The 16,755-nt window shown below is 45.8% G+C and overlaps 1 protein-coding gene across 1 annotated transcript in view; it reads left to right on the top strand.

Moving 5' to 3' along the window:
* The first annotated feature begins 8,420 nt into the window (after positions 1-8,420).
* LOC130022486 (zinc finger protein 560-like) overlaps positions 8,421-16,755 on the top strand; it is a 131,498-nt gene continuing 123,163 nt past the window's right edge. The window contains exon 1 of the mRNA XM_056113258.1: positions 8,421-8,488. The gene's annotated coding sequence lies outside the window, so the exon portion shown is untranslated. The remainder of the gene's footprint in view (positions 8,489-16,755) is intronic.

Genomic DNA, 16,755 nt, shown 5'->3' with positions numbered 1-16,755 from the left:
ACAGTAACAACAAAGTCTCCAATGGAGACGTTACTGGGCCCGCTCGAGCAAATCGACGATCAACGGGAGGGCCTTTACCTTACCTTTTACTCTGAAGTACCATTTCAAAAGCATTATATCAGTTCTATAGGTATGCAAAAGGCTTTAGAGATGCTCACAACTAAAGTTCTTACAACATACATTCACTGGGCAAAAGTTCACTTCACATTAGAAATTAACCAAGAGACATCTTAGAATTCTGATTTCTAGGAAAACACAAATACAAAAAGATTAAAACACTCATAGATGACCATGAAACAGAAAGCATTTCACACTTAGGTACAAAGTTCTGTGAAGGTCAGGACTAGGTTGGTACCTGGAGACAAAGCTTGGCATGAAATAAAATTATCAAAATAATAGCATGCACTTTTAAGCAATAGACAGGCTGATTAACAACATACTAAAATTTCCCACATTTTCCATGCAATTCTCTATTCTCAGAAACTATTACAGAAGGCTGGCATCTGAGTTGAACCAATTTTATAACTCTTAGTAGTTCTAGAAATTTTAGTTACCAAGAGTCTTAGAGATCATATAGAGCACTGGTAGGACAAACTTTGCAACCAATTTTATAACTCTAGAAACTCATGTTTAAACTAAACCATTACTTTTTGAACCTGTTTTCATGTGTCATAGTTATTTTAACTCCTTCTAGGTCAAATATTCTAAACCAATGCAGATACAAATATGTACATTAATATAACAGCATAAGACCTATAAACAATAAATTTTTATAAAACATGATAAAACCTTCTTTGTCTTAATTTCAATTTCAATAGTTCTTGTACCTTAATTATTTAAAATCATGAACTTTCTATACCAGACATTTTTAACAATTGCACAAAAATACAAACATGCTTTCAGACACAGAAAAAGCCCTTTGGATTTTTTTTTTTACCAAACTTTGATATCAGCATAAGAAAATATTTGAATTGCTGTGTGAGCACAAAAAGGATGGCAACAATCTATCTTTCCCACCGCCCGCGTTCTGTAGTTTCCCCCACTCCAAGGAGGTAGATGGAGATGGGCAGGAAAAGGAAGGAAACCTTATGGCCAGGCTTCTTGATCTTAGTTGCAGTTTATTCCAATCCTCTCTCCATTAACTCTCATATCTCTTCTGCCTCTCCTAGCCACCCATTCTTACAGTCTCATTATATCCCATAAAAGAAACTCAGGTTCTCTCAAGCATGTTTTCCCCTGTTCTCTCAGATCTCCTAGTAGAGAGCCCCGAAATCTCATGGTACTTCTAAAGGGGCAATACAGTGATGTCATCAAAAGGAGAAAGAACATTGAGGCAGCAAAACATACATTGCTTCTTTACATCTGCAGGCCAGTAATTTTGGCCTCCAGAAAGAAGATACAAAACCAAACTGAAACCTTTCCCAAAGACAAGTATCTGAGCTTTGCACACCGAAGACTAGCCTGGCTAGAGCTGGGAACCTACATCCCAAAGATCAGGCCTGCCTAGCATCTGAGATCTGCTCTGTGAGATAAGGGAAGCTGCCTCTTGCAGTATACTGAAATTATTTACTGAAGGCAGTTTGAAAGGGAAAAATGTTTAACCTCATCCAAACTAGTCAGGACATTCTTCTAGGACAGATTCTCACTTAGCAGATCGACTCACAATTTACAATACAAGTTCAGTGTCCTAGTAGGATCTGATCTTACAAATTAACAGATTCTGACTAGGGGGAAAGCTGATTAACTGGTTGGGGAGGAGAGCATAGAGAAGTGGTTACAGAAAAACAAAGGAATGAAAGTGACTCAGGAGCACTGTGATGAGTGTAACCTGATAAACCTTAGCTCCTTGTGTCAAGGGAGAATGGACAAATCCAATTGTTATCCTATAAATTGCCACTGTTTATAAAATAAGGAAACTTCATTTTAATGGCTTCTGTACCTCTGTAGTTTGTAAAAGCGGCCTAATTTTTCATTAAAGTTAGCTGAGGCTTGTAATATACGGTCTTGCTTTCTCTGAACTCTTATTTTACTTTAGTTTCAGGCTCTAGTTCCATAGCTCTTCTAGATAGTACAAGATTCTTAAGTTCAAAAGGATTTCAACTGTTAATCACATAATCATTAACGTTCTTCTTATAAGAAATCTAGATTGAGAATTCTGCTTTCTCTGTAGGCTCAACCTTCTGATAAGAGATCTTCCTTTAAACCTTGTCTAGCAAGTTCCAAAAACAACTGCATTCCTTAAATCACTGAGTTGCATATCACTGACTTCTCTAGAATTTCTACTTCTGATTTCAGCCTGGTCCCAACACTCTAGTGTTCCACATAGAGAGACAGACAGACAGACAGACAAACAAGACAACGAACTGACTAAAACACCACACATACATGTGCACACATCTGTAGTTGATCGATCAATCTGACCCTTCAAAAAAATGGCAGGGAGAAACTGATGGACTGAGAAAGGAAGGGACTGTCCCCAGGGCAAAGAAACCTTATCTCTGATTGGGAACTCTGCTCCCCATTTCCCAGCCAGTCTCCCGCTTGTTAAAAATGGGTCAAGAAAGCGCTTTTGTTGATATAAGCCGGCAAAATAAACTATGGCAAATATATTACCATATTTTGGCCAAGGCTAGTTCTGAGGCAGGGAGCTAGTATCTTCTTAGATGTGGGGATAGGCTTTGTTTCTGATACCAAACAGTTAATCATATGATCTTGCATCTTCCTGCCTCCTCTGCTTTGATAATCCTATTTCTTTTGTTACCTGCAAAGATCTGACTGCAAAATGATCTGGTAACGCAAACTGCCATTCACTGTATATCCTTCCCAATATTCTAACTTATACTCAGGCCACGTGGTGTTACAGAGGTCAACAAGATATTCCTTATCTAAACCACCTACTTGGAAGCTCTTCCAGTGTTTTAACGAGCAACCCAAAGGAGAATATTTAGGTACTGATGTAGAATTTCCCATACCTCCTAAGTGTCAGCAATAACCTATGAAAGGGAGGGAAAAGAAAAATCTAGGGTAGGATAATTCCTTAGCAAGCTCTTCTCCTAATAGTTTCTAGTGTTGTGGTTCTAGAGAGAGCACGGACATGACCACAACTGCATGCCAGTCCATCAGAAAAATCTCTCTTTAAAGGACGTCTCCTTTAGAGATTTCTGAGTCACCCCTGGCGTCCCTGGGTCCTGCCTCCCCAGCGTCCACACAACCATGGCTTGCACTTGTGCAGCCATTCCTAGAGTGCCATTGGTTTCCAAGAAGCCTATTAAGGGGAGAAGAGAAAAGTTCTGCCTTTCTTAGCTTGCCACATATTCCAATGCTCCCTGCTGACGCTTTCAGCTTTCTTCCACAAACTTCTTGCCTGTCTTTTTACCTCTTTTTCCCCCTCTGCTTCACTTTGCCTAGGGCTAAACCTGCTAACTGCCTCCATTAGCATTTGAATTGACCTCTAGCTGATTCTGCTGGTTATAATGCTTGGGGAAAGGGATTTCTACCTAGAAATTGATCTGCCTTAGTTTCCCAGGATCTTCTCACTAGTGGGCTTTCCTCCCATTCCTCCCATAGTGGACGATGACTCAAGACAGACAAAGGAGGGGTGCCTCTTTGCAGAGACCTTTCAGATGCTTGCCTTGGAGAACTTAGCCTTAGTGGTTCAGCGTTGTGACTTGCGACTGGCAGCTATGCCAGTGCCACCATTGACCGTATGTTCTCCGTGGAATCGCAGGCAGCCCACTCGAGCTCCGTGACTTTAGAGGGACTTTAAGAGTGCCAGGTCGTGGAGCTACAAAATCACACCCGACAGGAGGACCTATCAGGGTGCTCATACACACACATTCACACAGAGGTTATCACATTCCTCCCCCAGTCCCCCTAGAGATTTCCAAGGGAGCATACCTTCACAGCAGATCTTCCACAGATTGCCTCCTTTATCCGAGCCACAAGGTTTGGAGAGAAGGAACCTCTTGGGGGCCAATCCACACCAAAGGAAGGCCATTCTGATGAACAATAATTGTCAAACCTACCTTTCTTGATCATCAAGTCCAGATCCTGAGCTTTCCTGTGGATCTCAGAGGAGTGATCAAGAATTAAAGCATTGGGGGTCGATTGATTTTGACCCGTATCAAACAATCTTAACAAAGATAATAAGACAAATACACACACTAAGGACACACGCACAGATCACACTCCTGCACTCGCTCGGACCGGTCCACTCTCTCACACGGGTTCGCACCACACTCACCAGTCACCCTGGGACTCCCGAATATGCCCAAAGGGCGTGCACGTGATTTTCACCTCCGGAGGGTTTAGTTCTTCCAGGTCTTCTCCTGGTGTCGGATTTTCCAGAACAGATGAGGCCTCCAGAACAGATGAGGGCTGAGGAAACCCTATGTCCCCCCAAGTCCTCCCAGTCAGGGTTGGCCACTTCCCTGCCGCGGTCCAGTACAGATGAGGCCTCCAGAACAGAAGAGGACCCGAGGAAACACTATGTCCCCCCCAAGTCCTCCCAGTCAGGGTTAGCTACTTCCCTGCCGCGGTCCAGAAGGGGACACCATCCCCCCCAGAAAACAGATGGAATATTCCCCAGAATTTTTTTTAAGGCCTTTTCAAAACCCGCTCTCTGGGCCCGTTTGCCGTCAGGAGATCTCGCTGGGGCCTCCAAATGTTAGGGCGCAGATCGTGATCTCCCTTTAACGACAAAGAGACTCCAGAGACTGCGAACAGCAAGCAAGGTTTATTGTAAGACTGGCTAGCCAGGGTCAAGCCGCCTACACAGACACGCAGGTCAGTTAGGTGAGGCAAGACCCAGAACTTCTTCAAAGGGGATCTTATATAGGCCTTCACTGGCCGTTACAGCAAAGCCCGCGCATTTCATAGCCAATAGATTTGTAACAACATATGCTTTCTTAACCAATGCAATTAAGGGTACATCACTTCTTAGCCTATAGTTTAAAGATCAGCATTTTGCGTCGGTGCTTAGGAACTGACAGGTTTTTAAGGCAGTCGTGGGTCTTGCAACATGGGTCTTGTGAGAGACATCCGGTTATCTGGTCTGACCCCCACCCTTCGAGTACCTGTATCTGAATTCCTTGCTCAGGGGCAGAAAAACCAGCTATTTTGCAGTGCAGGCTCCTATAAAGTGGATCTGAAAAAGCTTATCTAGACCTGTTCCTTGAAAAACAAGTTATTTTGCAATGCAGGTTCCTATTAAGCTAAGCTAAATTAATTCTGGTGGTAGTCCATTTTGAGTCTGTCCCTCACACCCATCACTTGAAGCTGTCAAGACTCACCACTTTTCACCACTTTCATTCTTTTTTTCTTTTTTTTGCTTTTTGGGTCACACCCTGCGATGCTCAGGGGTTACTCCTGGCTCATGCACTCAGGAATTGCTCCTGGCGGTGCTCACGGGACCATATGGGGAGCTGGGAATCGAACCTGTGTCGGCCATGTTGGCTGCATGCAAGGCAAACGCCCTACCCACTGTGCTATCACTCTAGCCCCGTCCACTTTCATTCTTTATTCTCACTCTGGCTTGGCTCAGGAAGGATGTGGGAGCAGAGAAAGAGAAGAATAAGTAATCAGACGACATCATGGGCTTCTGCAACATAGGAAAAGCCAAAAAAAAAAAAAAGTGGGTTTAAGGACCCATTGTTCAACCTTTTATTTTTATGTATTTATTTTTGTGTGTGTGTTTTTGTTCAACCTTTTATTTATTTATTTATTTATTTTGGTAGGAGTACTGCTATTTACTCAGCCACTGATTAGCTGATTGAATTGGGCATGTTGTTCAACCTTTTAAATGTTTCGCTGTATAATTTGTCATTGCGATTGAGCTTTTTTTTTTTTTTGCTTTTTTTGGTCACACCCAGCAATGCTCAGGGGTCACTCCTGGCTCTGCACTCAGGAATTACTCCTGGCGGTGCTTGGGGGACCATATGGGATGCTGGGAATCGAACCCAGGTTGGTCGCAGGCAAGGCAAACGCCCTACCCGCTGTGCTATCGCTCTGGCCCTGAGCTTTTTTTTTTTTTTTAACTTGGTAAGCTTTTGTTGTTTTTATATTTGGGGGGCCACACCCTGCAGTGTTCATGGCTAATTCCTGGCTTTGAACTCAGGAATCATTTCTCCCAAGGAACAGGGGACTCTATGGGGTGCTTGGATAGCTGGGTCAGTTAAGTGCAAAGCACGCGCCTTCTCTACTTTAGTACAAGCCCAGAAATAGGGAAAAAATGAACCTTTCTGACCAGAAAGTACCTCTTCAGTAATAGTTGGGACCTGGCCCTTTAAGGCTCTGTCTGAAAATGCAGGTGACATCACAGAATTCGGGTCTTTCTCCCAGGGGTCTTTGCATTAGGGAAGGACGGTCCAGTTTGCCACCGTTGCTGCTGAGTTTGAGGAACTCGTGGGAGCTTAGGAAGGCGGAGGGGCTACTCTGGAAAATAGGGGGGGTTCTGGAAGGTTGGTTTCCTCGGTGACCTCCAAGTGGTCGCTCTGAGCTCCCTGAACCTTCGAGCTCTTCACCCTGTGAGCGGCGGGGTCGCTTGGTGAAGTAGCCGAGGTTGGCGGCCCCTCCCCCCCGACGCAATAAGAGTTCGTGCTGAAAGCTTTGTCTTATTTATTAATTGTTTTTAGAAAAACAAGGTAGGTGGCTCATGCACTCAGGAATTATTCCTGACGGTGCTCATATGGGATGCTGGGAATCGAACCCCGGTTGACCGCGTGCAAGGCAAAACGCCCTACCCGCTGTGCTATCATTCTAGCCCCAACATGGTAGTTTTTACTGCAGAGAACTTACTTAGAAAAATGCAAAAGCGGGGGACGCTAGTCCTGCGTGGAGAGTGGCGGCCTTGCACCCCCAAGAAGTGCCCCTTGAGCACAGAGCCAGGAGTAACTCCTGAGAATCACCCCAAAATTTAAAAAAAGATGGGATGTGTTGAGTAATACTTGGGACCTGGCCCTTTAAGGCTCTGACTGAAAATGCCCGTGTACGGGATCAAGGCGAAAAAAGAGTTTGAAGAGCAAAGAATGGAAAGTTTCAGAAACAACGAAAATGACTGAACAGGTAGCAGAGAAAGTTATTTTTTAAAAAAGTTTATTTTTACATGTGTTTTAGACCTGTACCCGGCAGTGCTCAGGGTGACTCCTGGCTCTGCAGTTAGGGAGCCCTCTGGTGGGCTCCTGGGACCCTCTTGTGTTCTGGAGCCAGGCCAGCAGTCTCCCCACTGAGTTATCCCTTGGCCTACTACCCAAAGAGAAAGCTTTAGTTTCCCTGAAGATTTGTTGGGGCATGCTTTGGCCCCTGCATCATTAGTGCTCCCTTTCAAGGACTCTCGCAGTCCTGGGGTAGTCATAAGGGTTGTGAGGGGTGGATCTTTCTGGGACTGTCTCCAGGCTAACCCTTTGCTGGCCACCTTTCATTCCGTTTTTTAGGCTGATTACAGAGGAGTCAAAGTCAAAGGGACTGGGGGCACGTTCTTTTTTCTTTTACGGGGGAGAGTTTGAACCTCACCACTGTGATCAGGGGTCACTCCTGATTCTGCACTCCTGACGGGTGTTCAGGGTCCCCCATACCCTGGTCAGCAGCATGCAAAGCACCCACCCACCCAGCTCTACTACCATTCCCTCCTGGTGAGGGTGGAGGTGCTTTCCTCTACTTGGTACGCAGAAGATTTTGGCAGAGTGTTTTAATTTTCACATGTTCCCCACTTATCCGGTAGTTTCCAGAGTCCAGGGAGATGGGAAACTTTCTTTTCTTTTCAGCTTTTAGAGTCACACCCAGATGTCTGGTGATGTCCAGGGGGTACTCCTGGTTTTGCACTCAGGAGTCACTCCTGGTGGTTCTTCAGAAACCATATGGGATGCTTCGGATTAAACCCAACAGATACCCACCTGGCCACAGGGGTCTTGCAACCAGGTATGTGAACTTAGTGGGAAGTAGCTTGGACACTACCAGGGTGTGCCCCAAGCCCTCTCACAACACAATCTAAGAGCACCATTGTCTACCACACCTTTATTTAATCATTTAAGTGAATTAGTTTGGGATGGCATACATGGCAATACTCAGTGTTATTCCTCTTGCCTCTGCACTCAGGGTTCCTGGCAGTGCTCAGTGAACCATATAGGATGCTGGCAATCAAACATGGGTTGGCTGTGTACAAAACAAGCAGCTCACCCCCTGTAGTATCTCTCCAGTTCCTTTACACAGAAATTTATTTATTTATCTTAGTTTTGGGGCCCCAGCACCAAGTACTCAGGACTTATTGACTCGATCTGTAAGGCATCAATCCTGGCAGTGCTGAAGTGGGGACCCTATGTGCTGTTGTGTGTTGAACCTAGCTTAAGCTGCTTGAAATAAAAGCACCCTATCAACTACTATTTCTGCTAATTTTATATGATTTTATTTTTCCCCAGGAAAAAAAATTCTGCTTTACCTATCAAGATTCTGACTGTCCATTTCTCCTAGGCCAGGGGCGGTCCCTAATGTTGGGGTGAGTACTTTCAGAAGGGACCATCTGTAACAGGTATTAAATGTCTCACGCTAGGACCTGGTGCAGGACAGCCAGGAGGACCTGTCTTACTCATGGATGATCCAGGTTTGATCCTGGGCACACCATAGGGCCCCCTCAGCATCACCAGGTGTGGCCCCAAAACCAAAAAGAAAAAAAAAGTCTCCTTCCAGAATTTGTCTTGACACATAAGCATTCTTTGAGCTTCTTTTGTTTTTTTTTTTTTTTTTTTTTTTTTTTTTTTGCTTTTTGGGTCACACCCTGCGATGCTCAGGGGTTACTCCTGGCTCATGCACTCAGGAATTGCTCCTGGCAGTGCTCGGGGGACCATATGGGATGCTGGGAATCGAACCTGTGTCGGCCATGTTGGCTGCGTGCAAGGCAAACGCCCTACCCGCTGTGCTATCACTCCAGGCCTTTGAGCTTCTTTTGGGGTTGTCTCTCCTGCCTTTTCTTTCCCCCTTTTTGCTACAAACTTGGAGAGGTCAGAGATCCTCCCGCTCTGTCCACCTGTCTCTGGATGCAGGGGAGCCATGCCGAGTCCCCCACTGGTAAAGCAGGTGCTCAACCCTCTGAGTTCCTCTCCCTTGGTCTATGTCACTACTCGGGGAGTAGATGGGTAAGATTTGGGGCCACACCTGGTGGTGCTTGAGGGCTGCATCTTGTGCTGTGCTCAGGGGACCAGTGGACAGTCGTACCAGAGAAGAGCCCTGGCTTCCAGCTGACTGGCATCCACTTCAACCTGGACCTCTCTCCTGAACCTCTGCTCAGCCTTCATTGGAAATTCTTAGATATGAACATTCTGGAATACTTTTAACAAGAGGCTTTTAGGAGGAAAAGATGAAATTGAAGTCTCTGAGCAAAATTATGGACTTTCACCAATAAGATTTCTTTTGGACGAAATGTAATTCTTTTTTTTTTCTTTGCTTTTTTGGGTCACACTCAGCAATGCACAAGGGTTACTCCTGGCTCGTGCACTCTGGAATTACTCCTAACAGTGCTCAGGGGACCATATGGGATGCTGGGAATTGAACCTGGGTCGGCCACGTGTAAGGTAAGTGCTCTACCCGCTGTGATATTGCTCCAGCCCCCTCAAATGTGATTCTTTCTCTTCTCTTTCTTATATAAAATCACATATCCAGAGGAATAAAATCATACGGGCTGAAAATCTGGTCTATAAATTCTGAGCTTTCTCGGATGTGGCTTCAAAACAAAAACAAACCAATGAATTGACCCTTAAGAATACAATTCTGGATTTTGCACCTCTGCCCTTGTAGATAACTTACTCTTTGGCTGTGTTTGAAGGGGAAGGGATGGAGATGAGGGGCTACTCTAACTCGGCAATGCTCAGAGATTGCTCCTTGGGGATTCAGGGTATGAGGTTGACTCTGCCCCATGCATGGCAAGGGCCCTCCCCACTGGCCTCTATTTTCAGCCCCTGCAAACCTTTGAAAACTGCAGCCATGTGCCAGCAGCCCTGCCATGGCCTCTACTATCTGGGCCTCATCCCTGCTCCTTGTCATGCCAGTCTGTGTCATAATGAGGTTCACAGGATTTATATAGAATTTGAATTCCTGGGGTCAGAGAGAGACCAGGAGTGCAGGCCCTGGCTTGCCATGGTACAATCTCTGGCACAGTGAAGGGTCCCCCAAGTATTCCAGGAATAAGCCAAAATTCCTCCATTTGTGGCTCAAAGATCCAAATCTGTGTCCTACGAAACTTGCTGGTCGTGGTTGACTCAAAAACTAATTTTTTTTTCTTTTGTGTTTTGGTTTATACCCTGTGGTTGCTACTCATGGTGCCAAAGGGTGTGTGGATTGAATCCAGATTAGCCTTGTGCAAAGCCAATACTCTACAAAACTATAAATCTGGCCCCTAAATTTATTAATTTATTTTTGGTTGGATTTGCTCCAGCGGGCCCAGTAACGTCTCCATTGGAGACTTTGTTGTTACTGTGTCTGGCATATCGAATACTCTCGGTAGCTTGCCGGGCTGGCCACACTTGCCAGTGTTCAGGGATTACTCCAGCTTTGTGTTCATTGATCACTCCATGCTCATCTTGGGGACATTATTGGGTGATGGAGAGTGAACCTGAGTTGACTGCATGCCAGACTAGCATCCCATGCTCTGTGCTATCTCTTTGGCTATCATAAAAATGGTTTTCCACTGGGTGAAGTCCAGAAAATTGTGAAATTAAACCTTCATTTTTTTTTGACTTTTTGGTTCACACCTGGCGATGCACAGGGGTTACTCCTAGCTCTGCACTCAGGAATTACCCCTTGCAGTGCTCAGGGGACCATATGGGATGCTGAATCAAACCCGGGTCAGCTGTGTGCAAGGCAAATGCCCTACCCACTGTGCTATTGCTCCAGACCTCATTTTTCTATTAAGCACACAAGTCACTTTTTTGTGTGCTTTTGTTTTGGGGGCACAGCCAGCAATGCTCTGGCCTTACTTCTAACTCTGAGCTCAGGAATCACTCCTGGTAAGCTTAGGGTACCCTGTGCGATTCAGGAATCAAACCAGAGTCAGCGTTGTGCAAGCCAAGTGCCCTTCCCGATGTGCTGTTGCTTTGGCTCTTGGAACTAATTTTCACCTCTAATACTCGATTTCTGTTGAGATATTATAACATTTTCAGTTAGACAGAAACCAAGGGGCCTGAGAGATAGGACAGAAGGTCATCTGCTTGCGTTGCCTTCTCTGAAAGCAACGGGCAGCCCGGATTCCAACTCACTTCTGCATCCACTGAAGAGGAAGGAGCGTCTGGCGGTCGTTCCTGGTGGGTCTGTGAACTGGTGCCCAAGAGTGCGGTCGGTCAGCGCATTCAGCTCCAATGAAGGGACTTTTGGCCAGGGCCATATGGATTGTGCTCCTCTCTGGTGCTCATGGCTCTGACTTTTCCTCCCGGCCTTTACACGGAGCCACCTGTAAATACTCAGTAATTATAGAGGTGGGGGAAGATGGTGACATATTATGTGATCCACTTACCCAAGTAGGAGGAGAGTTACAAGATGAGAGGTTGCAGTGACAGGAATGCACAGACTCCCAGGGACATCTGTCTCCCGAGTTGTTTCAGAAAGGAGATCTTGGATGTGGCTCCTGATTGGAGTGCCTGACTCTTGCTTGGGGCCACATCCAGCAGTACTTGAGGAGTACTCCCAGCTCAGTGTTCAAGGATCACTCCTGCCAAGTCTTGGGAACCCTATGAGATGCCATGGACCCAAGGCTAACTTCTTTTTTTTTTTTTTTTTGCTTTTTGGGTCACACCCAGCGTTGCACAGGGGTTACTCCTGGCTCTGCACTCAGGAATTACCCCTGGCGGTGCTCGGGGGACCATATGGGATACTGGGAATCGAACCCGGGTTGGCCACATGCAAGGCAAATGCCCTACCTGCTGTGCTATAGCTCCAGCCCCTCTGTCTGTCATTCTTTTATCTGTCCTCGGATCATTAACATGGCATTTCACTATATTAACAAATTTATTTATTTATTTATTTAATTTTTGCTGGGTCCAAGGGATACTCTTTCCTGGCCATTCTCAGAGCTTAATTTTGACAGAGTTCAGGGATCAAGCCCTGTTAGCTTCATGTGAAGCGAATAACCTATCTGCTGTTCCTTCCCAACCACTAAGAAATATTTTTTGTCTTTATGTTTAAAGATTGAAGGAGATGGGGCTGGAGCAATAGCACAGCGGGTAGGGCGTTTGCCTTGCACGCGGCCGACCCGGGTTCGATTCCCAGCATCCCATATGGTCGCCTGAGCACCACCAGGAGTAATTCTTGAGTGCAGAGCCAGGAGTAACCCCTGTGCATCGCCGGGTGTGACCCAAAGAGCAATAAATAAATACATAAATAAATAAAATGTCATCAGGAACCTTTTAAAAAAAATAAAGTTTGAAGGAGTGAGCCTATAGCAAAGCTAATTTGTGCTTGAGAGATAGTACAGCAGGGACGGTGCTTGCCCTACACATGGCCGACCCAGATGGAATCCCTGGCATCCCATATAGCTCCTCAATCATCACTGGGTTTGGTGAGAAATCAAAACCCAAAAGCTGGTTAGGGGATTGCCAAACTCCTCACAGCGATCCTCCCAAGGAACCTTCCCTTTGCTTTTGGTTTGTTTGAAATATGAGAACTGTAAAGATGATTCCTTCACCTGCTCAGCCTCATTCAACTAACATTCCATTCAACACTGGATTGATTCTTCCATTGCATATTGTGTTTGATTTTAGAACTCAAACCTCAGCTTCAGGATATACATTGCTGTGGTTTGGTTTGGGAATGGAATCACCGAATCCATATGAACTGGTAAGATTCGCGTATTTGAAATAAATGTTATGCTGAGGGATACTCAGACTACAATGCATTGTTTCTTGAAAGGTAGCGTTCCGGGCTCCAGACCCGTCATGACAATCCAGAGCCTAATGCTGAGTGTTGGGCTGGAGCAATAGCACAACAGTAGGGTGTTTGCCTTGCATGCAGTCAGCCCGCCCAAGCTGGGTTCGATTCCTCCACCCCTCTAGGAGAGTCTGGCAAGCTACTGAGAGTATCTTGCCCGCACGGCAAAGCCTGGCAAGCTACCTGTAACTATGCCAAACACAGTAACAACAAGTCTCAAAATGGAGACATTACTGGGCCCGCTCGAGCAAATCGATGAACAACGGGAGGACAGTGACAGTGAATGCTGAGTGTGGAGGGCCTTGATCTCACTTGGCACTGAAATCAGTAAGTTCTAAACCTAAAGAAATTTTATTATTTTTCATACCAATGGAAGACTGTGAGTTTGCCTTCTACAGAAAATAAGCACAAGTGTTCATTGTTTCAAAGAACTTGTTTGTGGGCACTAGTGATAGTGTAGTGGGAAGGATATTTGCTTTGTATGAGATGGAAATCTGTGCTCCATCCGTAGCACCCCGTATGGTCTCCAGCACCCCGGTAGAACTCATCCCTGAGCACTGCTTGGTGTGCCCTCTCCCCAAATAAAGACAAACAAGAAAATTAAAAGAACAAAAAACTCACTGATCCTAAGAGTAATGTGCTTGCACGGGTTTTAAATGGCACAATTGTCCATGGTGATGTCTCACCTCCAGGCCTGATGGGGCAGTAGCTTGCGTTCAGCCTTCCACACAGTCTCAGATAGTGACTTTACACGCCCAGAGAGAAGATCAGCAGTGACTCCCTGGTGAGGAACAGAGGGGTCCTGATAGCCACATCTAAGAGATTTGGGGACATTAGTTCAGCTGAGACCCTGGGCAACTGGGCAAAGGTTTGAAAAAAGCAAAGGCAAAGTGATTCTTTGAAGAATCTCTATGGCCATCCCCAGAAAATGGGGTACTGGGGTCCACCATCAAATCCTGAATCAGCCACAAATGTTGTGCGGTTATGATTAAAAGACCACCAGAGATATCAAGAGAATAAAATTTGGAGAAGACTGTTCATACCAGTTGGCGAACTGTCCTACTAGGCAAGAGCAGCCACCTCCCAGCAGAAGCACAGGCTTTTGGTTAGGAAAAACCATATCCTGGTGCATCTGTCATTTCCATAAACACCCACAAAATTAACTCTTTGGGCTTGTATCCTAGCACTCAGTAAATTTATTTAAATTTATTTAAGCAGAGCGAAGCAAGCTTTGTTATAGAAGCAAGTAAAAGCGATTACACAGAACCATCAACTATTAATCATTAACCACCCCCACTTTTGGGAACCCTAACCCATTGTTCCTATTTTACTCCATAACTGGCAGGTGCCCTTGTGGAGCAGTTAAAAGAAATTCAGTATACTAATATACTTTTTGAATAACTCCACTAATTAAAAAGTAAACTTCTAAACTAAACTTCCTATTTTACTATAACAAATATCAATCATCAAAGCTGAATAGGTCAACATGTCTAAAAAAGAGACCTTCCCCTGAACAACTGCTGTTCTTGTCTACTGAATCAAATTTAGAAGAATTTAATTTTTGCTGGATAATTCATCTACTACTAAACTACTAAAACACTACTCAGCTGCATAGTGGTGAAAGGACTTTTTGTTTATGCGGCTGATCTATTTTAGATACTGGTTGAATTCACTGTTTGAAGAATTGCTGAGCACAGAGATAGGAGTAGCTTGAGAGCACCAATAGCTATGAACACATACAAACACATACAAAGGAATATTGATTACACATGTAATACTTTTCTATTTATCACCAATTCCTGAGCCCCCTTCTGGGCCAGCCCTGAACCCCACATTTGGGCCAATGGTTCGCTTAGTTTGTATCTCACTCCTGTCACTGTGAGAGCATGAACAGTTGAAGCTACTCTAATAACTGGAAGTTCAGTGCAATGAAAACAAAAATCAGGGCTCAGAGAGACAGTCCAACTGGAAAGTAGCTGACCGAGGTTCCATCCTTAGCACCCCTCAGCACCACTGAGCAAGTGATCCCTGAGCAGTCAGGAATGAGTCCTCACCACTGCTGAACGTGGCCCCCCCAAACACAAAGTATCATGATATCTGACTATTGATGCCCAGTAATTTCTGAGCAATATTTTTAGGGTGGTGGTGGTTGCTAGGTCAGGACTGGGGTGTGGTCCTTGTGAGTTCACAGGGAAGGAATTTGTGAATTTTTGTTCCCTTAGTGGACACATGGGCTGGAGCGATAGCACAGCAGGTAGGGCGTTTGCCTTGCACGCGGCTGACCCAGGTTCGATTCCTTCCCCACTCTCGGAGAGCCTGGTAAGCTATTGAGAATATTTCACCCCCATGGCAAAGCCTGGCAAGCTACCCGTGAGGTATTCCATATGCCAAAAACAGTAACAAGTCTCACAATTTGTTGTGAGATGTTACTGTTGCCTGATGCAGCAAATTGATGAACAGCGGGGAGGACAGTGCTACAATGTAACAGTGGAAACATAAAAGACTTTCTGCTTCATATGCCATCTGTTCAGACTCTCACTCTCCATCCATCCCAGACCTGGCCACCCGACAGATGTTAGGGCCACCTGATCCAAACAGAAACAGGGGGTGGAGGGGGTGGGAGGTGAAATAACTTTGCTGAGGACAAAGTACCTGGTCAGGAATCCTTGGAACCTAGCCCTTTAAGGATCCGACAGGAAATGCAGATGACGTCACGGAATTTCGGGTCTTTTTCCCTAGAGGGGGGGGTCTTCGCTTTCGTGGCAGAAATTCCACCTTCGCTGCTTGGGGTGAGGAGTCGGGGAGAGCGGGGAAGGGGGTACCCAGGGGCAACAGGGGGCTTCGGGAAGGCCGGTTTCCTCGCAGGCAGCCGAGTGGTCACTCTGATCGCCTTGAACCTCCGCGGAGGGGCTGCGGGGTCGCTCCGGGAAGGGCCGGGGCGCTGGCGGCCCCTCACCCGGGACGCACCGAGCGTTCCTGCCCAAAGGTTTATCTCATTTCTTAATTGTTTTTAGAGAAACAAGGGAAAGGTGCATAAGGGTTTTGTCTGCGGGGCGGGCCCTGGCGGCGCCCAGCGGTGCTCAGGACTGATAGATGAGCGAAAAAACGAGCTTAAAGAGCAAAAGTCGTTCGGAAAGTTTCACAAACAACAAAAGGAAGAACAAACAGAAGGGAAAATATTTTCTTTTAAAATGTGTTTTTAATTGTGTTTTAGGGTGCTCAGGGCTGACTCCTGGCTCTGCGGTCAGGAATCCCTCCTGGAGGCCTGGGGGACCCCATGGGGTGTCAGGATTAGTGGCCAGCGCACCCCCGCTGACCTGTCCTCTGGCCCCCATCAAGGAAAGTGTCAGAGTCAGAGGGAGCTTCGGTTTATCCTGTCAGAGCCAGAGGGAGCTTCGGTTTACCCGCAAACCGTTGCAGGGGCCCCGGGGGCGGGAGAGGGACTGAGAGGTGTTCTAACTTTCACGTTTTTTATTTTTTATTTTATTTATTTATTTTTTTAAGTTTTGTTTATTTTTTGAAAGACATCGGTAGTGTTCAGGGATCACTGCTAGTGATGCTCCTGTCCTATGGGTTGCCCAGACTCAATCTGAGTCGGTTGCATGCAAGGAGAATGCACCCCTCTCCCCTTCAGTGTACCACCCTCCTGCAATGTGGGGCTCAAAAGTATTTGGTGGAACCTTTTGATCTTCACGTTTCATGCTACTTCAGCAGGTTTTGGGGGTCCGGGAGGATCGGAGCTTTAAGAGAATACAGTACTTTGGCTAGGGCGGAGGAATTACCTGTGTTGGGTTCCTGCAACCCAGTGTGCAAACCTAGCAGGAAGTAGCCCGGACACTTCCAGGATGTGCT

This window comes from Sorex fumeus, unplaced genomic scaffold, assembly GCF_029834395.1.
Source record: "Sorex fumeus unplaced genomic scaffold, SorFum_2.1 ptg000019l, whole genome shotgun sequence".
Classification (NCBI taxonomy): domain Eukaryota; kingdom Metazoa; phylum Chordata; class Mammalia; order Eulipotyphla; family Soricidae; genus Sorex; species Sorex fumeus.
Note: the sequence above shows the minus strand (reverse complement) of the source record. Positions and strands in the feature narration are given on the sequence as shown.